The following is a 19,288-nucleotide window of genomic DNA, read 5'->3' on the forward strand; positions in this document are numbered from 1 at the left end:
AAACCGTGCAATTCCTATCCAAAATTTTGCTGATTTCCCTGTGCAATCAGAATAATTGGACTACATCTTGCGATTGGGAACTACAATATATGGCTCATCCGTAAAAAACACTCAAATGCAAGGGGTAAATAATGGTTCACACGTTTTTCTTAAACTGAGCCAGAAACTATAGTTCCTGATTGCAATACGTAGTCCAATCATCTACGTTACCATGTACGTGCTTTGGTTGCTGATCCGGTGAGTGATCTTAGATTTTTTCCATTGCACAGATTTCCCGGAAAATTGAATTTTCTCTGGAAAACCAAATTATTCCCGACACATGGAGGTCATTTTCGGAATCAGCGCTACAAATTTTTCCGAGATCAGCAACCAAACTGGCAAATCTAAGAATAAAATGGACCACTAGACAGGGTACGAATTTAATCTACATGTTTCTTGACCAAAATTTCACGTAGAACACGATTTGCGCAACGAAAGTTACTGAAACCAACTCCTGACGAAGATATTAACCTTTTTATCTCACATTGGTTACGTGGAATTTGAACTGGCCGCTCGCAAGAAACTCAAAGCTCTACGTGAGTCAAATCGCGCACTACAATGGTTTTAGCAAGCTTCTCAATCGAGCAATGTTCATTTCCCACCATGTGTTGTTCAAACTATAAGCAATTTGCTATAGCTGAGCCAAAGCGTCAAGACTGAGGTCGCCAGATTTTTATATCGCTGAAACGTTCATGATAACGTTTAGCACGCGATGTGAATCACGTAGAGCATTGAGTTTTCATGAGCGGGTAGTTTCAATTCACGCATCAAGAATCATTTAAAATCTTCGTAAGGAGTTAATTTCGGTAATTTTCGTTGTGCGTGTCGTGTTCTACGTGAAATTTTGGTTGAGAAACATGTATCAGAATGCTGAAATTTGTACCTTGTCCAGTGGTCCATTGTTGAGCTATGTATCCCTTAGTCGAATATTAAATTATAAATCCATTTATAATGCAATTATATTCTTGGCCGTCGTTGCTGCATGGAAATACACAAAACTTGTGATGAAAATCAAATAAAAGTAATACACATTACCTATGCAGGTTTACTAAATCATGTGCTATGCGTTGAAGGAAAAAGCATAATTGGCTGAGATCTACGGGCGATCAATCCCATTGACGAGATTCTTGCGCATCATTTAACCGTAAAAATCAAGGAAAGAGTGTTCTCACTTACCTGAAACAAAGTAAGAGAAACAATTATTATTATTACGTTAATTCCTTGTAATACATTTTCTATCCGTCCGAAAAGCTGTAGTGGCTACAGTAGAAATGGTGGTGCTTTAAATCAGACTTTATCGAAAGTTTTCCCCCAAAAGTTATAATAATGAAGGAAATGAAGGTAAAAATAATGAGGTATGTGATTTAAAAGTTGCCGCCGAAATTCCTGAAGTTGAGATTTATGGATATCTTAACATAAAAAACTGATTTCACATGATAGTGTTGTTTGTTTAAACATTCGAAGTGGCTATTCGTCGGTACGGTACCGACGGATAAATGGCTATTCGTCGGTACCGTACCGATGAATAAATAGCTATTCGTCGGTACCGTACCGATGAATAAATAGCTATTTGTCGGTACCGTACTTTGATTTTAGTACGTAAATTATATTAAAGATATGATTTCTTAATAATATTTTGGTGGAAGTTAAGAGCTAAAAATTGGGTGAAAGATGGAAAAAAACCCAACACGAGTTGTAAAGAAATATTCTCCAAATTTAATTTATGTATTTAATACTCTCACATAATACTGAAATGTACTACTCTGTCAAATAAATAATCATAATACTAAAATGTACTTCACTGTCAAATGAATCATCATAATACTGAAATGTACTACTCTGTCAAAAGAATCATCAAGAACGCTTCTTTTTTCGGGTGGTGGGGCCTTTAGTTTCATTTGCAGGTGTTTTCTTTCGTTTTCGTTTTTCGGGGGGATTTTCCACAGATTGTCGGTCGGCAACGGTGCGATTAAAGGAACAAAGTTGTCTTGCTGGCAGTTTAGGTCGCCCTCGTGAAATGACTTTACTCTTAAATTTTAGCTTCGTGAAGCTCTCTGCACTGACATTTTCGTCAGATGGAGCAGCAACAGAAACCGAACATTTGCTGGTGGTGGAATAGACTCTCTGCACTATGATCGTTGTTAGTTGGGGCAGCGACAGATACTGAAGATTCGCAGGTTTTCGAGGTTTATCGGCACTTAGTATCTCCGTGTAATTACAACAGAGCACCATAGATGGCGTTTGCTCGTCCATTCGGACCAAGGCTTGACAACACATTTTTATTAATTAATGTCGCCGATGCGGTACCGACGAATAGCCATTTATCCATCGGTACGGTACCGACGAATAGCCATTTATCCGTCGGTACCGTACCGACGAATAGCCTCATCCTTAAACATTACGCCACAAGATTGAGCAACTACTGTGACTCAAAGATTTAGCTACCTGATCATTTTTTTCATTAATCTTTTTTTTAAGCGTGCCTATAGGGCTCGCTTTTTGAAATCACTCGGATGTACTGTAGTACAGCACACCGATCGACCAATGCTTTTCAAGGGGCGGTCCGAATTTTTTTTCCGTCGGATCCGTTCTTCCGTTTTTGAACCGTTATAGTGTCAAGCCCTGAAGGTCATTCATCGAGAAACCGAATTATCCTGTTACTGGAAACCCTTGAGAACATTTTCCCGTGGAAACCGTATTATTTTCTTTCATAGGTACGTCAAATAAGCTTTTCTACGCTCGGAGGATTTAAATTAGAAGTTTAAATGCCGCCATAACTATTTAGCGAATCAGCGTCTTTTCAAAAGCGGTTAAACCCAAGTTGGCTGCATCTCCATAGTTACAACTGCAGCGAAGTGAGCAATCTCCAATTCAACCAATTGGAAGGCAGAGTTTTGGAGGTTAGGTTCCCTTGTTGATTCTCTGAGTGTAAGTTGCATTTTTTTTTTTTTTTTTTTTTTTTGGTGTCACGTTTTTTTTTTTATTTCCAGAAAAGATACCTTAAAGTCTCATTTTAATACAAATCAATCGAAGAAAAGAGAAAAGACAAAGTTTGACTCATTAAACAGAGTAAACTCCATACTCTGCTGCTGCAAACTGAGCAATCTCCAACATGACGCAACAAACTGAACAATTTCCAAACTTTAATTTGAAATTCTGAATGAACCAATTCAGTTAAATGATTTATGATGTTATTTTCTTTGTTCATCCAATATAATTATGTTACTTTCTTTATTCAATAAAATGTATTTACATTCAACGGTATCAAATCAATAATTCCTCCCCAATTTGCAGAGAGTACTAATTTATACACATCTCGTTGAAATGGAAATAGTGCACACACTAGATTTCAGTTCTTCGGCACGCTTTTCCAACATATTCATGTTGGATGTTTCTTCTTGTTTTTTTTTGAATTGAGTGTGTAAACTCAATTTAAGATAGTTAACAGCGAAAATGAAGGACCTCATAAACTTGATAGATTTGTGGTATATTTGTTAGTGATATGTGAGGACGAACGTTTTTGCGTTTGCAGCCACCCAGTTAGCACACTGGCTTGCAGCAGGGTCGCTGCAAGATTGCAGTCTTGGCACTAGCTCGCATTTCCATGCAATCTGGCTGCAAGATTGCGAATGAGGAAATTTTTAGACTTGGATCGCAGCCTTGCTACAACCTTGCTGCAAAATTGCAAAATAAGCAACAAATTTCAAACTTGCTGCAAGATTGCAAAACAATTAATTTTTGCTCCGAAGTTGTTAGTCAAGTTTGCAACAATGTCGCAGGAAGAGATAACCGACTGTACTGCTGAACAAGCTTGCTACAAGATTGCAAGAAACACTCGGATTCTGCTTTCTCGTGCAACCTTTCTGCACAATCGCAAAACAATGTTTCCACCAAGATTATTTTCCACGTTTGCAGCAATGTTGCAGAAAAATGTCCGGCAGGACTGGGCTGGAAGCTTGCTAAAAGGTTGCCACAAGATTGTGTTTTGTTTTCAGCCTTTTCCTATGCAGTGCTCTTGTGTTTCGTTTTAAATGATTCTCCATTAAAGCTTAATTTTGCGTGTTGTTTTCTGAGGACAAAGAACTATTTACACGAGAAATTACTTAAAAGCTATATGATACACGGGAACAAATATTCATAAAATTACCAGTCCTATTTTTTTTTTTATGTAAAAATGGGGTTCTCTTCAAACATTTAGAGAAGGGAAGTCAAGTGCGTCTTGACTCTGTTTTCACTGAATATACCTACTTCCAACCAGTCAAGTCATTCATCTGAAGATCTGATGACTTAAATTTTGAAAGCTAAGGGCTAGAATTTCTAAACACAATTCACAGCATTAATTTCTGGTGTAAAACCATTTTTGGTTTGGCTCAAGCTGGAACAAGGAGCTTGCAATAGCAATATTGTTGCAAACTTAAATTGTGATGTTACTGCAAAACTTGGAATGTAAGATTGCTGCAAATATGAATTACAATATTGCCACAAACTTTAATTGCAACCTTGCAGCAAAATTGCCCCTATTTTTCAAAAATTGTTGAACATCTAGTTTACAGCAGGCTTGGAGCAGGCTTTAGTTAATGCAAATCTTACTGCAAGCTTGTGTGCTGCTTAGGACATGAGAAACTATTTAGTTTTTCCTAAATTCCTACAGATCCTGACGTGAGAGCTTTGAAGTCACAAGAAAAGTTTATTATTTTCCCCCAACCCCCACTAACAGAATCCAAAACAGCCCTGAAAGTAAAGGAAAAGAAAAACTAACTGGGGGAAGAAAAATAGGAGCGTATTTTAATCATAAATACGTGAACGGATGACATGGGGAGGGCTGTCAAATTCCAACTGTTGACTCATTATTTTCCTCCCTTCACCTCTCGTGCTTCCGGGGTTGTAGAATCGGGATTGCACGATGCAGGGAGAGAGGGGTGAAACTCATAATTTGTGCGGAAGCGAGGGAAAGCCTGGACAATTGGAATATTTGTCGAACGGTAGGACTCCAGGATGTCAAACGAGGCTCCGAGAGGAAAACAGTGAACGTCCCGACGAATTGGCGTTGCCATCTTCTTCATCAAAAAGCGATCAAGACGTATAGCATCAAAATGAGCATTCTGCGCTTGTATCAACTTATGAAAAACCCCATTGGTTTATTGTTGATCCATTTTTCCCCATTATACATATGAAGTCTAAAACGTTAAAAACACCGATAGAAATCAGGATTGAAAGTTTGGAGCACCAATAATTCACACAACGAAAGTCAAAGTGAAAAACCGCGTATTCTCGTTTGCGACGTCGTAGATCCTCTCTACTCCCTGTCAACGTTCCTGTCTATGCAATATCGAATCAAATGAACGCGGCCTATACTCAGCGTACATGAGCACGAAGTAACTATGCGACCATCCGTGCGTGGCACAGTATCACTCAAAATTGAATTCGAACTTACCGCGCCAACTCACAAGGCAATACTTGCAACGGTTCAAGTCGCTGAATTCAGAGGACTGACTATGAAGAGGAATCCATTCCTTCCCTTATCGTGCATGAACGTGAGGCGACTATTCTACCACCCATGCACGGTATTGCACGGCACAGTATCATTTTAAAATTGAAGGCCAACTTGGTGGGCTAGTTTCTTGGAAATTTAAAGTTACGCTAATGTGTTGGACAGTTCATGGTCACTTTAAATTTTTGCTCTCCATTTTCCTAAGTCTCAATGGACCACTAGACTAAATGATTTGAAGCTCTCTAACACATATTTCCTCATCAAAAGTTAACATAGAACATGAATCACGCGTCGAAAATCTCCGAAAAAACTCCTAATCAAGACATTTAAATTGTTCGATGCGTGGATTTAAACTCCTCGCTTATAGGCTAAACTATAATCCAAACTTGAGTTAAGTCGCACACTATAAGTTACCGTGACAGTCTTTGCAGTGACAACCTTAATATCGACGCTTCGGCTCAGTTATATGGCTCGCTATTTACACTTTGAATCGAACACAGGGTGCTGAAGCCGAATTCACACTTTCAAAATTTTCATTCAACTCTTGAATGCAACTTGTTGAATGGGAGGTTGGATTGTGAGACACCGACTCGAGAAAATGACAGGTGGAACAAAAAATACCGAAATTCACTTCGAACCAATTTTAGTAGGTTTTTATTCAGCCTTGGTTACGAAAAATGTAAATTTCTCACTCGTACATGAAATTCAAGAGTCTACTTGAATGAAACTGCGCACTGCGATGGTTTTGAAAGGTTGAATTTTTTTTTTTTTTTTTTTTTTTTTTTTGCGTTCAACTTTCCATCCAACTTTTCGTTCAATTATGTCGGATAAACAATTTGATAGTGTGAATGGAGCTTAACACTGCTCATCGAGAAGCCTTTCAAAACCGTCATAGTGCGCAATTTTATTCAGCAGACTCTCGAATTTCATGTGAGCGAGAAAGTCTTATTTTTCGTGACCAAGGCGAAAAAAAACCTTGTAAAATTGGTTCGAAGTGAATTTTAGTAATTTTTTTCCACCAGTCATGTTGTAAGTGAAATTTTGAAGAGGAAACATGTATCAGAATTCCTGAATTCATACCTCGCGTATATTCCATCATTAACCGGAAAATGTTTCTCAGTGTAGGTCGGGTGAATAATGGTGTGACGGTCATCTCTCTTTTTGGCGTCTCGGGGAAGTATTCCTGTAAAGGTGGATCTTCATCTTTTGTGCAGGTACAATCGTTATATTTCAAACTTCAAGCGTTTGGTGGATTGTTAATTTGGGAAAATGGAAATCTCAGTCGGTATATAGGTAAATCATGAAGGAATGCTTATGCCATCTTTAAAAATTGTAAAATAAGTTCAAAAATACTGCTCCCAGTTTGCAACGGATCTCAATGTATAGATATCTCTATCGATGGTCAGATAGAATTAGTAGTTTTGACGTTGTTTTAAAACTTGTAAAGATTATTTGCGGCACGGACATTCCTCAATGATTTAGTAGACGGTAATTTCAATGGATCGAAAATGCTTCATTTTAAGATTGAAAGAAATATGTGGATGGTCGGCTGAGCTGAAATGGTGGGAAGAATCGGCAACGTGAGAGAGGAAGCGACAGAAGGGATCCAGGATGGCGGGGCGGGGCGGGGTGGCGTTCCCTTTGCGTGGCGAATGCAATAATAAAGTGGCGATGGCTCGGCGTCGCGTCGACGCGACGCGACGCGACGCGGGCGGCGTCGGGAGCATCCCGGAAAATTGAGTCTGCGCCCGAGGCAAAGAGTATGATAAGAATTACAAACAATTCTCAACTCACGGTATAAAGTTAACGCAGGGCAGACGAGGCAATGGATTACCATGACAACGCACACTAGAACAGAAAAGTGTAAGAGAGAGTACTCACAACTTTTTAGTGGTTATCGTTGCCGGAGAAGAGCTTCGCGGGTGCGGCGAGTGGCCGTTTTATACGGAATGGCCACTTATATAGAGGACCTGTTCGGCATACACATTATCCCGGACTCTCAACATTAAGCAGTGAAAATATCGGCGGATTTTCTAACTTGACCCGTAGTCACCACCGCCGCGGGTTTTAAAGCGTTTCCGGTTGCCCACCCGGGAAAGACGCCATAGTCACGTAACTTTAAAAGGAAAACACTTGGCTCTATGTTGCCAGACTCGAGCCTCTTCCTTGGAACTAAGTCTGACTTTGTCGGCAGGGTAAGGGCCATACCTGTGCCATGTTATATACCCATTTCCGATGTCTTGGCCTCGTAAAAATGAAATTATGCTCCGAGGACGACTTTCGTTCCTGGAGGACGAATTTTGTGACTTCAAATCGTTCCCGGCGACCAAATTATTTTCACCAGGGATTCTTACTCAGACATAAATTTCAACAATGAGGCTTCCGTAGGAATGAGTTTGCCGGTAAAACCGAGTATTGGCACAATTTCCCACACTCAGAGTGAAAGTAAAACTTCCTAATTAGTGAATTAAATCCCATTACACGCATCGAAAACACTCATCATCGAATTCATTAGAGATGACAACGAAATCATCTAAAAGACTTTCAACTTCCTTGTGTCCAAAATCTAATTTAACATGAGAATGAGTTCAATTAATTATAACACATTACATAGTATTTTAAATTGGATCAGTCTATTCACGCAATGTACAACCGTCTATACATGTCACAAATTGTTTTTCTTCTGGAGATTTGTACCAGTTTAATTTGACTATGTTCAGCGACTTAGCAAATCTGCAAAGTCCGTCTGAGCAATGTATGCTTAGTTGTTGTAGGCTCTAGATGTCTGAAAAAATATGGTAGTGATATATAATCAGTTATACTAATAAATAATTTTGAGTTATATTTAATGCAATATATTCACAATTATATTTGAATGTATTCTATTTGCATGTTTCATTAAGCTAGCAGGCTTCTTGGATGATTGATGATCGGATTCGACCGCACTTTTAATAATTATATTCACCCACCATCCAAACAATCTAAACCTCTCGCGGGTGGCTAGGACAAGCGGCGTTAAAAAAATTCAAAGACACCTGAGCACTTTTGAAAAGGAGGAAGATCACCTTGGCTAATCCACAGAATTCACTGGTCTCAAAAAACTTTTAACTTAAAACGTTCGACACATAAAATGCCATGGCTGAATTTGATGATATTGGGCGTGTTGTGCGAGTGGGTGCGAATGGAATCTGTTCGTTTAAACTCTAGAGAATATGTCAAGTGCTGAAAGCTAGCTGGCTGTCATCTTCACACTTGTCATCCATTATTGATCTCTGATCACTTTTTTCTCCTCAGATCTCTGCTGCTTTTTTCTTTCTTTCTAAATTATCCATCTTATAGCACTCCCTTTCTGCTTCCCTATTACGGCTTTGGCTCCCATCCCACGCCGCAATTTCTTGTCCGTGTATCCACTCTCGGGAGGAGAAGAGAATTTTTTTCAAGAATGACACATCTCTTTCGCCATTCAGAACTGGGGTCAGAGGATTTTTCCTATACAGATGAGTTGAACCGTTTTGATAGTCTTTTTCACTTTCTTTGTAAAACAGCGTGCTAGCCACCTCGCCATCCTCTATTACTGGTGCGAACACCATTCGCTGGGGAAAAGAAGTGATTTGAGTTTGGCGTTGAAGAAAAATCCCGTATAAAATGTCTTAAATCAAGAAATTTTGTGCTTGATAAATACTTTTTTCTCGGTGTGAACGTAAGTTCTTCTTGATGCATGGTATTTTTCTTCCTGATGGCAAATTCAAGGGTATTCCTGCTTGAGTGAAGTCATGTTTCCGCTATGCACGCGGAAATAAAATACTCATAGACGGCACTGAACAGTGGACAACGCAATAAATACGTAAATAGTCCTTAGGAAATTTTGTAGCCAATACTAAATTTCTAGCAGAGTTGAGGAGACGTCTGACGTAATCAAGTATTGGTAACCAGATTTACTGGGAGATCATGTCAGTAGATTAGAACAGAAATGATCATAAATACATTTTTCCAATTTTGAGATGACAAGAAAAGTGCCCTGCGGCCCAAATTGCTTTCCAACTTAATTCTTTACTTCAAAACGACGACTGTTTAAATATTTAAATGCTTATGATAAAATGATTAAAATTGGCACGCCTTATCGATTTCAAAATGGACATTAGAATAATTCTGTACTTTAGCCGCATGCGCTGCTGACACTTGGACTGCGTGAAAAGACGTGAGTTATCATTTCTCATTTGCCATTGAGACTCGTCCCGCCTTTACCATGTACGAATGACGTGTGTATCGATCAAAGTAAGTCGTGTCGACATGACATTTTCCCATTTCCACGTTCCTCGTCAGGTCCAAAAGCAAATAAAATAATAAAAAAAAAAAAAAACAAGAAAAAGATTAAAAATAATTAAAAATTGACAGCCTCGCTCGAAGATCATCACCCTAGCCGGGCAAAAACCTCAAACTTTGTAAGTTTTCTGTGACGGAAACAGAGGCAGGGAGCCGCAGTGTAATAAAGCCAAAATTAATCCTCCATAATGCCCAGAGAAAATAGCCGTATGTTTACTCAAATAAAACACGAGATACTGCTCGGCCGGGAGAAAATGTTATTTTGCGACTGCCCAAGAAAAGAAAGACAATAAAAAATAATCCGGCGCGTTTGCTCTCAATTGGGACGTGATTTTTTGGCTTTCTGGCATCTTATTTATTTAGCAAGGGGTCTCATATAGTTAGTCTAAGTTGTGGAATTGGTGAGGAGAATTTGATCGTGTCGAGTTGGGAACTTGCTGTTTTCTCTCAATGGCTTAACAGCTCAATGGCTCAACGGGTAAATCCCAATCATAGCCGCGAGGCAGCTCAGATTTCCAGCTCATATCAACACCACTTCTTTGTCCACGAAAATAACAAAGATAAATGTTATATTTCCGACTGATAATTTCGGAAACATGACAAGCGGATTTTCATCCAATTTTTAAGAGGATAGACCATATCGACGGTGAAACTACCTACTAAACCACGTATCTCGGTTTGCGACGTCGCAGACTTCCTGTCATACTGTGATTTTTCCTCTTCGTGCGGAGAAAGTTCCGTGAAAATTTCAAGGAATAATATTGATTTGGTCTACTTCAAAAAAATAAAATGTGAGCGTAGATTTTTAAACACCGCAAACGAGATACGTGGTTTGGCAGTTTCACCGTCGATATATAACTCCGTCAACATCAAATGGCCTACGTTTTGCATAGGGAACTACCATTTTTGGCTCATTTGAGAAACAAGGATTGTGCTTTTAGTTTCCACTTGCAGATAGGCGTTTTTACGTATGAGCAAGAGATAGAGGTAAATAATTCCGAAAGCTACCTTCAACTTTTCAAAAACGATAGTCTTGCGGAGAAATTTTGACTTAATATTTGTCAAACGTCACTTCCGCGGCTATTACTTTAAAGAAAGTACAAAATTCGGAAATAATTTGTTCTTGCTCCTGAAAAATGTCTCTTCTATGCAATATTGCCTCAGCTGCTTTGCCGGTAAATGCAAAAGTGACATCCTATTTGAGCAATTCTGACCTAGTGTTTGTCAAACATTACCTCCGTGGCTGTTCCCTTCAAAAAAAGTACATTCTCCTTCTTGAAATATGTCTCCTCTGGACGACAGCGCGCCTCGATCGCTTTACCAATGATTCCAGGCATAAATACGAGTGAGAAAAGGATAAGAAAGACAGCGAGAGAAGAGAGAAGCAACGTGGGTGAGGGCAGACGACAAGAGAAAATGTAAAACTTATCTGTTGAAGAAAGTAATTACATGTTGTTGCCCAGGAGTCGGGTCCGGGATATTTCGGTCGGGTCCGTTCCCAACTTTTCCAAGCAGCTCCCGAAACTCGGGGACGACAAACCACGGGCCCGGGCTTGACGGCAATCTGTACTCCCGTCCTAAGGTAGAACGCCGTATGAGCCCCCAGACGTTGCCAAGTTCTCTCCGATAAAAATCGACTTTACTGGGAAAATTGCGATATTTATTTTCCAAAATTGTCAGACAATTTTGAACGCAATTTAATCTAAAATATCTGAACATTTCAAGGAAAAATATGCCTGAATTTTGTCGAAAATAAATGTTTTATCATAGAAAATTTGGCAACTCTCGAATGTTCATATGGCGTTCTTGCTTAGCACGGTAGTGTAGCTCTCGGACAATGACAGATTATCAGATTATACGTCTCGCCCGTCGTCAACTCGAGGAAAGTAACTTGGAGAACAGGGAAAACATCCCTTGCCTAATCCCGAGATTGGATTTTTCGGAAACCTCTTGGCACTTTTTACCCGCACGTCTCTGACCCGTCAAGGCTCTTTAAAACTCCATTTCCGACAGGCTTACACCAAATTAAAGTGCTCCTGTCCGGTTTTTTTCGCACGGATCCACGTGTCTCTATAGTTCCTTATCTTTCTTTTCCTTCTTCGAAAGTTTAGACAAACTTTAATGTTAGACATTCTTACTTTTGCTCAATATAAATACTTTGTCACATTGCAAAAGTCGTTGTTTTCTAGTTGAAAGCACGTCACCCCATTACTCAACGCTCCAAAAATTTCCTTTGTGAATATTGACCTTGCATTACTGAGGAACTAATGGATATCTATTGAGAGAAAATTCACCGATTTTACTCACGATTACATGCAAGAATCAGCTAAATTTTAGCTGAGAGAGAGTTGGTGATTTTGCCAGTGCACTCAAAATCTAATCGAAAACGGTGTGAAGACTGTAACAGAAACGCGTATGCAGTTGCCTTCCTGACAGGTAATAATTATAGTGTTGCACCAAAGAGCATTTCTCGCTTTAAAAAAAAAACTCTATTTGGATGGGCTTTATCTTTCTATAATGATACTTGAGTTTTAGAATGAATTTTGAGGGCACGCTTGCAAAAACACCAACTCTCACTAAACGACTCGTAGATCCGCATGTTTGCTTGTAAATATCAACTGGCCTAGACGTTTGAGGAACAATTATGAATAGGACCCTTCACCACAATGGAGGAATACCTTAGGAAAGGAGAGAACACGACAATGAAAACGGCCCGAACGTGGATACAACTATTCGTGTTACACGGATGTGCATGCGGTATCAGAAGAATTGAAGGCGCTCTTGTATTTCTCTCTCCCCGAAGCCGCGAGGGCGACCCACCAAGTATCATTACAAGCCTTAGGAAATGAGCTATAATAATAGCATACTAGCTATGAATCATTTTCATAGTCGTTCTTTAAACAGCTCCTTCCTTTAGGAGGATCTTGTCTACAATGTCATTAAGGGAGATTCATCAAAGAGCTCTTTATAAAAGCATTATATCAAGGAAAATGTTTGCAAACTCCTAAGTAAAATTCAGAAGTATAACTTTGAAAACGGATCCTCGTGAGGGATTACAGTGATTTTCCACTAAAAATACGAAAGAGGTATTTCGCACCTCCAATAAAGTTTGTTAAAATCATAGAATTTTTCCCTTTGTATTTTGCACTTCTGGTAGTAAAAAAGCATTGTAATCCTTTAGAGGGACCTCTTCCCAAAGTGGACCTGTTGAATTTTATTCGCAGTATTTGCAAAACTTGTCCTATTCGATGATGCTGTGTTGAGAATCTCCAAAAACATCCCTCAATGGCGATGAAACCATATGGCATCTTGTAAGGAAAAGAGCTGTTGAGGACCCTGAGGAACAAGTATACTTGTTACTTAGCGTCATATTCACGATTGTTGCTGAATCGTATAGATATATGTATCGACACAATCCTCTGCATGACAGAAAATTAAAGCTTAAGGTGACATATTCAGCTCTCCTGGGCTACACCTCGTTTGGCGCCCTTAAGGTGATACGATAGACGCCATATTTCGTGTCAGAACGACGTGCGATTTATCGAATCGATTCATTGATTAGCTGCATATTTTAAGCCAATTTTCATTTTCCTCGAACATTAAGATATTCTTCTGTGTCATTCTTCCTCTGAGCTTCTCTTGCTATAAGACTAAAGAATTCACGTACCAAATTTGACAAACAAATTCGACATAATGAACGCAGATTTTTTTTGGAGGAAAAAAATCGCATTTGATACTGATATCGAAACTGCAATTGAATGCGATATTTTTCCTCTAAAAAAACTCCGCCTTTATTACGATGAATTTTTTTGTCAAATTTGGTACAATAATTATTTAGGCTCATAGCAACTGAAGTGCGATCTCAAAATAAGAGAAACATGACAAGTAGCTGAAAACATGCAGCTAATCGATACGATATATCGCACGTCGTTCTGAAACAAAATATGGCGTCCATCGAATCGCCTTAAAAGTTGATGCTATCGTGAGGGTTTCTGGGATAAAACCAGGATAAAACCCTCTCAAGTAGAAGGAAAATGTTAGGTAATAGTCAGAAAGTTGAAATTTACCTTAATAAAACACGATTTCAAACGATTCTTAGGAGCCTGATTGCAGACAGGTTGACGCCAGGGAAAAGCTGGGTTTTGAAAAGAAAGATATGTGACACAGGACTCGAAAAATTGTAGAAAGGTTTGAAATTCTCAAACATTTCGTGCCACTCAGACCGTTGCACCCCTACGGGCCTACGCTGTATCCTATGTAGCTTCATGGGAAATTCGGCCCCACCAAAGTCAAAGTGTTGTTCGTCCTTCTGGACGGGGCTGATTGGACCAACGTTTGGAGCAACTGACGAGAATTGCAAAAGAAGCGGGATCGTGGTAACGATGCGTTACATAGATATTACGGTGTGCGTTGTAGGACAGGTGTTGTGTCAGCGTCAGGGCTCAATCAATGCACCTCAACCTCAACGCCCCCTCTTCACACCCGTGAAGCGAGGAGGTTGAGCGGAGCGCTGAGAATCTCAGCGCCTTGATCTTTCCACCCTTTGCCTCCCTTCCCCCCCCCCCCTTCCTCACTTCATCATGCTACCGCCGCGCCGCGAGCGAAGCTTCCCTCGCAGCAAGCGACAAGCGACTCAACTTTTAATTATCCTTTTGCCACCGAAACAATTAAGTATCTCACCTCTGTTTCGACGCGACTCGCGGAAAAAAGTTCCTGAAACACTGAGCAGAGCGTATCGAAGACAACTTGAGACAAATGTTAAAGGTTCAAGAACAAAACTACGTATCTCTGTCGGACGCTAATGATCAAATCAGTTTGTCAAATCAGACCTACACCCGAGCGAGTGTCAAGATAGTAGTTAGTAATTCTATTTTGCATTGCATTTCAGAACTCTCCATATAATGTTTTCTTCTGTAAAACAATCAAATAACTTATGTGCATCACGAAAATTAAGGAATTTTGAAATGGATATCCACTCAGCTACATTGTTCCATCGTATACAGGAGGAAAACTACTGTTTTTAAAGAGCTCATAGTGGACTCAAGAGCTCACCTACTTTTCAAATTGCATAGTTACCCTATAAACATTCCGTAACGATAGCCCTCTCTGTGAGTTTAGTTAGCGCGGGATTGAAAGGGTTGCCGTCACAACCACCATATCGGTATTGTAGACAAAAATGCGGTGATATAAACCATACAGATGGTTGATTTAATAATTTAGATAACAGAAAGAATCATACTGGAGAATCAAAATGGAGGAGAAATCGGGATGAGATCATTACGTTTGACGTTTTTAGTTCAGTTTTATTTGGTCTCTATTGTATTTCTAATTTTGCATTTAAACGGCTGAATTCCCTCTAGTCTATAATGGTCTGTCGTCTTCAAGGAAGGCGAAGGATCGATAGAAAAATTTTAAATCGATCGCGGCGGAGTATCACGTTAACAAGGAGCCACCCGACAGGAAACAATGTTAAAGTGAAGGCGTATTTCTTCAAGCCTACCCTAAAAGGCAAGGCACTGAAGGGAAGTAAGAACTTGAGAAAACAATATGCCAGAACTGACCTATTTCACGTTAAGCTCAGAAGTATGCTAGAGTAAAACAAATAACCGCGGGAGGGAGGAACAGAGAGAGGGAATAAAAAGGACAAACTGCTCCGGATATTGTAAGACGTGAAAAATAATGAATAAAAGAATAGGCAAGGAGAATCAAATTGACGAAGTCGGACTTTACGTAAGCTGGATTTACCGCCCCGGGACGGGGGAGGGTCTCGGCCGTTCGCTGGTGTTCAGAATTCGACGAAAGGAGAACGACTAATATCCGAGGCGAATTATCCACTGATCGGGCGAGCCCGCATGAAATGAAATTGCTTTTGCCCTTACACATGTTTTATTTATACGACGACTGGCAAGTGAGTAAATGTCTTAACAAGAAGAAAGGTTTTTAAATTCCTAAGTTTACCGGGTGGACCTTCCCGCTCCCCCCGGCTAAGTGTTAATTTTCTATAGAAAAAACTTTTTACATTTTTGCATATTGTAACGAGACAACTCTTCGAAAAAAATCTCTTAAAATTTACGGAAACAAAACCTTGTTATTTAGGTACTTCTTCAGCAGAAATGTCAACGAAAAAAATTCAGTAAAAAAAGATTTCTTTCAAGAGATCTTTACGGTAGTTTTCAAGATTTTGAATGTTAAAAACAATATCCTAAAACAAACTCTTTAAAAGTTGGTGTTAAAAAAAAAAAAAAAAAAAAAAAAAAAAAAAAAAAAAAAAAAAAAAAAAAATCTCGGTAATTTTACAAAAAGTGAATTTCAATTCAAAATACTCGGAAACGGTTTTCTCCCTTAATCATTTTGACCGGTCTTTCCTACCAAAAACAAGAAAATAAATAAATAAATATCGCACTCATATGTATAGAAAAAACTACTATTTTGGAAACAGCGCAGGAACCGTCAACATTTAAAAAAGCGTCTTCTGAGTAGTTTCAATATTGGCAATGTCCATTTACTAGACAAGAGACTTTCGAGACTTTCAAGGAATTCTCCATATCAGTCGAAAACATATCAAATTATATCAATGACTGTAAGTGACAAATAGATAAAATTTAATCATTCAACTAAATGAAAAAGAAGCATTCAAATTATATGGAGTAATCCGTAGCCATACATAACATCCTATAGTAGCCCAGATTTATTCGTACAACCTACGCGGTAATCGGGAACTCAAATATTTTGTGGAAATATTGAAAATCCTAGTAGGTGTCCCTTTCATTTTGACTTGCTGACAAGTAAAACTTATTTCATTTTCAGTCAGACATGACTGTCGATTCTTGAGAACCGTGCGTTTAACTTTCGAAGTACTTCTTTAAGTATTCAGAGAGGGTGAAATAATGGAAACTGCTTCAGAGGGAAAATAAAAGTTTTTGAGTCCCACGAATTGTTGAATGTTTGAGTTGAACAAACTCAAGTGGAGCGCGTAATAGGATGAAATTCTCCTTGTTTTTTCGAGGAATATTTTTCTTTCTTTCTTTGATCGCTCTAAAGATTACTGAAAGAATATGATAATAATTACATTTAAAAAAAAATATATTTGTAAACATAATACCATTATCAAGACACAATGGTAAAGAAAAAAAGAAAAACCTAACAAAAGTTTAGTCACCCTTTAAGCATTTTGTCAATATCTCTCTGTAAACACTTCATGAACAAAACTAATGAAAATATCAAATATAATATGAAATAAATCAATAACATTAAGTCACTAAGCAGTGCAGAAGATTAACCACTGAATAAAATATTGTCTCGTAAACAGTTCGAGCAGAACAGTAGCACATTAAAATTACTAAAAACAACATAGAGGACTGCGATTTAATACAATTTTAAAATTCTCTAACTTTTCCCCGACTTTCCCAAACTTTTTGGAAAACTTCTCTGCATGACCACCGGATCTAAAATTCCCTGACTTTTTCGTATTTCTTACACAGAAAAAAGAAAGAGGTTCTTAATTCAGACATCAAGCTAAAGTAAAATGCGTGATACAACTATTTCAACTCCTAAGCCGCTCAAATTGTATCCATCGAGTTGGAGGCAAACATGATTTTTCACTCTCGTTTTCAGTTATTCAGACGTGAGCGCGAGAGCGGTACTACATTCTAGCTCTTGTGACTTATCTCAGTGACGCCATCAGAATCGTTTTCTATGGGAAGAATCGAGTAAATGTTACGGAACTTTTCGCATCAGTGATTTTCTGGCCCTTTCTTAACTACGACACGGAAATAATGCCGTATAACAATGTAAAATTACTTAGCTAGCTAGAGAAAAAACTGGGCATGTGAATGATGAAAAATGCCGGTATTGTATATATACATTCTTGACTGTGGATACATTGGAAAAGTGGCAAAAACTCGTTCTCAATCATCCGGTTCCATAGAGGGAGATAGAGAAACATGTGCGGGAATGCTTTGATTGCTGTGTTAGCTCACGGCATGCATGCAATTGGGATCAGCCTCACTTTAATTGAACAAATTAATTTGCTCGTACTAAAACAATCCTCAGTCCACTGTCCATTCCCTCTAGGGATGATGGTGGGGCATTAGCTCTCCTCGAGTTGGAAACATTTACATCTACGGGTCCAATTGAAATTCGTTTAAGAAGATCAACATATATGTACCTGTTTTCTCCTAAATATTTCCTATCAATTCGGCTGAGTTCGATTAGCTTGCAAAAAATTGCAGCTGTTTCTTTTAAATTAAAGTATTTCCACTGAAGCTGGGGGTCACCTATTGGTTTTTAAAATGAAAGCAAGAATAAAAAGGAGAGGAAAGTGCCATGACATAGCACGTCATTACCTCAAGAGCTGGCTTTCATCCCCGGAGGGTGAATGAATAGGTTTAGGTAAGGTTTCAATTTGTGGTGACGGCCCGTTTCAACAAACGGAAATTTTTATCAATTTTCAAAATCCCAATATACAGTGTCACGATTCCTATTTTGATCATTAAGGTGGTTTCACGATAACTGGAATAGTTTTGTCGCCGTAACAGAGGACACATTTTTCGGTCATATTTTTAGTAGTAATGAAAATCACTCGGATTAGTTTGCATTAATCTACACAGGGTTACGTGGTTTAACATTTTTCAACGATATATCGCTCTACTTTTCAATTTTAACCTATAAATGGCCGAAAATGTGCTGTCTGTTACGCTGACTTTTTACCGCGTAACAGACAGCACATTTTCGGAATTTACATAATATTCATTGAGAAGTAGAGCAATAAATCATTAGAGAGCGTTTAAATATGCAACCCTTTGAAGATTAATGCGAAAAATGCGTGTGATTATCTTTCTAGTAAAAATATGACCGAAAAATGTGTTGTCTGTCACGGCGACAAAACTATTCCAGTCATCGTGAAACCACCCACTATGATTTCAATAGGTTCTGGTATAGCCCTATTGGGCGAGTCTCATTGAGTTTTTCTCGACTTGATACATTCGGAGGAGTGATAATTCATTTTTGCGTCTTCATCCGGTCGGGACAATATTAGCGGGTTCATTTGTTTGATTTGGCTCGGGCCAAAGTCGTATCAAAGCTGGGACTGGGGCACCGGGGGCAGGACAGAGGCTCGGGCCGCCGCACAGTGAATCGAGTCAATTTAAGAGGTTGGACACAATTTGGACGCTTTAAAAGCTTATAACTCCGTTTACACAACATTTTGAGGTTCGAAAAGTGGTTCCATTGGTTTCCCGGTATATGAAATTTCGTTCTAGAGGCATCCCATGAAGTTCAAAATGTGTCGGAATACTTTAAAATTGTCAGTATTAGTGAGAAATGTCATGTGCGAGCTCCTTGATTGACTGGATCCACTGTGCACCGTCGCCACCGAGCATTTCAATCAATCAGCGCGACTCCTGCCGCGGGCCGCGATAGCCCCGCTCAGAGCTC

General features: G+C 39.0%; 1 protein-coding gene across 2 annotated transcripts in view; it reads right to left on the reverse strand.

The window, feature by feature from the left end:
• LOC109040457 (G-protein coupled receptor rickets) overlaps positions 1-19,288 on the reverse strand; it is a 249,241-nt gene that overhangs the window by 195,770 nt on the left and 34,183 nt on the right. The gene's annotated exons all lie outside the window — the stretch shown is intronic.

Source organism: Bemisia tabaci, chromosome 3 (assembly GCF_918797505.1).
Source record: "Bemisia tabaci chromosome 3, PGI_BMITA_v3".
Taxonomy (NCBI): domain Eukaryota; kingdom Metazoa; phylum Arthropoda; class Insecta; order Hemiptera; family Aleyrodidae; genus Bemisia; species Bemisia tabaci.